Consider the following 3,686-nt stretch of genomic DNA (forward strand, 5'->3'; position numbering starts at 1 on the left):
AAATGACTCCAGGGAGAGGGTTGTTGCTGACGGGGCCAGGTGACGATTTCCCTTAGTTCCCTATAACAGACTCCCCAAACTCCCCCCTCAGCAAGGAGCCACTACAACCAAACAGGTCCTGAGCTTGGAGTTACCTGCTCTACATTCAATCCTCACAAACATTTTGCTTTATTTCTAATATTACAATGTCTTGGTGTGGTGAACTTCTTTCTTTGTCTTCTTGTGGGTAGCACCTTCCAGCCCTCACCAGAGGAAAGGGTGAAAGAAGGAGGGGCGTGGTGGTGGAGGGAGGAGGACTGGGGCCACTTTCACCATCACCACTTCTGAACAGCACACCTTTCCTGACAAGCCCTGGTCCTGCTGCTCCCTGATCACAAGAATCTTGTTTATGAAACATTATGTGCTGATCAAAAAGGAAGGCTAGTACTCACTTGAGCAGCACATATACTAAAATTGAATGATACAGAGAAGATTAGCATGGCCCCTGCGCAAGGATGACATGCAAATTTGTGAAGCCTTCCATATTTTAAAAATGGCTGGGAATACATATCACGCCTCAATAATGACTCTGAATGTTAATGGACTAAACTTACCAATCAAAAGATAGATTGGCAGATTGAATTAAAAACACCAACAATATGCTGCCTCCAAGAGACTCATAGGAAAAGATACCCACAGACTGACGGTGAAGGTTTGGGAACTGTCATACCACTCACAGAGACTGGAAGCCAGCAGGGGTTCCAACCTCGTACCAAATAAAGTAGACTTCAAGCCAAATTTAATCAAAAGGAATAAAGAAGGACATTTCATACTGCTTAAGGGAAACGTTCATCAACAAGACATAACAATTATAAATATATATGCCCCAAACAATGGAGCATCTACATTCATCAGACAAACTCTTCTCAAGTTCAAGAGTCGAATAGACCACAACACAGTAATTCTGGCTAATTTTAACACAGCTCTTTCACCACTAGATAGATCATACAAAAAAAAAGCTGAAGAAATTATAGAACTCAATAATATCATCAATAAATTAGACATAACTGACACATATATATATATATCATATATATATATATGAGAGAGAGAATATTTCATCCTTCAATGAATGAATATACTTCTCAGCAACACATGGATCCTTCTCTAAAATAGACCATATACTATGCCACAAAGTAACTCTTAGAATGCAGGGTAGTATTATATTTGCTATCAGGCCACAAAGGAATGAAATTAGAAATGAGCAATAAAATAAAAAATAAAAGTTACTCCAATACCTGGAGACTAAATAATATGCTACTGAATGAACAATGGATTGCAAAAGACATCAAGGAGGAGATTAAATAATTCTTAGAGGTGAATAAGAATGCTGATACAATGTATTGAAATCTCTGGGCACTATGAAGGCAGTGCTAAGAGGAAATACATGGAGTTCATTCCTTAAAAGAAGAGAAAGTCAACAAATAAATGACTCACATTACATCTCAAAGTCCTAGAAAAAGAACAAATCAACAGCAAAAGCAGTAGGAGACAGGAAATAATTAAAATCAGAAGTGCAATCAAAGAAATTGAACCAAAAGAAACAATTTAAAAAATTGACAAAAAGTTGGTTCTTTGAAAAAATAAAATTGACAAACCCTTAGCCATGCTAACAAAGAGAAAGAGAAAACTCTAACATATGTGATGAAAAAGGAAATATCACAACAGACACTACAGAAATAAAGATAATTAGAAATTATTTTGAAAATGTGTGTTCCAATAAAATAAAAAATATTGTAGGAATTGACAAATTTCTAGAGTCATATGATTTGCCCAAATTGAATCAGGAGGATATACACAATTTAAACAGAACAATTCAAGAGATGAAATAGAACACACGATCAGAAGCCTACCAACCAAGAAAAGCCCAGGACCAGATGGATACATAGCCGAGTTCTACAAGACCTTTAAAGAAATACTAATACTAATACTCTTTATTTCAGGAATAGAAAAAGAGGGAGCACTTCCAAACTCATTCTATGAGGCCAATATCTTCCTGATTCCCAAACCAAGCAAAGACACATCAAAGAAAAGCACTTCAGACCAATATCTCTAATGAACATAAATGCAAAAATTCTCAATAAAATTCTGGCAAATTGAATACAAAAACATCAAAAGGATAGTGCAACCATGATCAAGTGGGGTTCATCCCGGATGCAAGGTTGTTGCAACATATGGAAATCAATAAATATAATTCATCACATCAATTGATAAAAACCATATGATCATCTCAAAGATGCGGAAAGGCATTTGACAAAATATAGCCCCCTTCATGTTCAAAACACTAGAAAAACCAGGGATAGCAGGAACATATCTCAACATTGTAAAAGCTATCTATGCTAAGCCCCAGGCCAACATCACTCTAAATGGAGAAAAATTGAAAACATTCCCTCTAAAAACTAGAATAAGAGAGATGTTCTCTTTCACCACTTCTATTTAACATAGTTCTTGAAACACTTGCCAGAGCAATTAGACATATGAAAGAAATTAAAGGGATACATATAGGAAAAGAAAAACTCAAATTATCACTATTTGCTGACAATATGATTCTATACCTAGGAGACCCAAAAAATTCCACCAGAAAATTTCTCGAATTAGTAAATCAATTAAGCAAAGTAGCAGGACACAAAAATTGGCACACTTAAATCAAAAGCATTTCTGTATATTAGTGACAAACCCTCTGAAAGGGAAATGAGGAAAACTACCCCATTTACAATAGCCTAAAAAAAATAAATACTTGGGAATCAACCTAACAAAAGAAGTCAAAGACCTCTACAATGAAAAGTACAGAATGCTAAAGAAAGAAATTGAAGAAGACCTTAGAAGATGAAAAGATCTCCTTTGTTTTTGGATAGGCAGAATTAGTATTGTCAAAATGACCATATTACCCAAAGCACTATACAGATTTAATGCAATTTCAATCAAAATCCCAATGACATTTCTCATAGAAATAGAAAAAGCAGTCAGGAAATTCATCTGGAAAAAATAAGAGACCCAAAATAGTTAAGCAATCCCTAGCAAGCAGTGTGAAGCAGGTGGCATCACTATACAGACCTTAAACCGTACTACAGAGCAATAGAAACAAAAACAGCATGGTATTGGCACCAAAACAGACTGGTAGCCACTGTTGCAGAATAGAGGACACATGCATTAGAGAAAAGATGGCCTCTTCAACAATGGTGCTGAGAGAACTGGAAATCCATATGTAACAAAATGAAATTGAACCCATATTTTTCACCATGTACAAAGCTCAACTCAAAAATTTGTGCTACAAATTTGCTCTAGGAATTAAAGGACCTAGGAATCAGACCAGAGACCCTGGACCTAATAGAAGAAAAAGTTGGCCCAAATTTCCATCATGTCAGATTTGGCCCCTACTTCCTTTACAAGACTCCTATAGTGCAAGGATTAAAATCAAGAATTAACAAATAGGATGGATTCAAACTAAAATGCTACTTCTCAGCAAAAGAAACAACCAGTGAGGTAAATAGAGAGACTTCATCTTGGGAGCAAATTTGTACCACAAGCACTGATCAGATAGAGCACTAATCTCTAGGGTATGCAAAGAACCCCAAAAAGCTAAACTCCAAAAAATAACTCAGTAAATAAATGGGCCAAGAACATGAACAGACACTTCTCAGAAGGTG

At 36.1% G+C, this 3,686-nt stretch overlaps 1 non-coding gene across 1 annotated transcript; it reads left to right on the top strand.

Moving 5' to 3' along the window:
* The first annotated feature begins 423 nt into the window (after positions 1-423).
* LOC113176206 (U6 spliceosomal RNA) lies at positions 424-529 on the top strand. The gene has a single exon (XR_003300045.2). It is a non-coding gene; the product is annotated as a U6 spliceosomal RNA (small nuclear RNA).
* Positions 530-3,686: the final 3,157 nt, after the last annotated feature.

The sequence above is a fragment of the Urocitellus parryii genome, chromosome 12 (assembly GCF_045843805.1).
Source record: "Urocitellus parryii isolate mUroPar1 chromosome 12, mUroPar1.hap1, whole genome shotgun sequence".
Taxonomy (NCBI): Eukaryota; Metazoa; Chordata; class Mammalia; order Rodentia; family Sciuridae; genus Urocitellus; species Urocitellus parryii.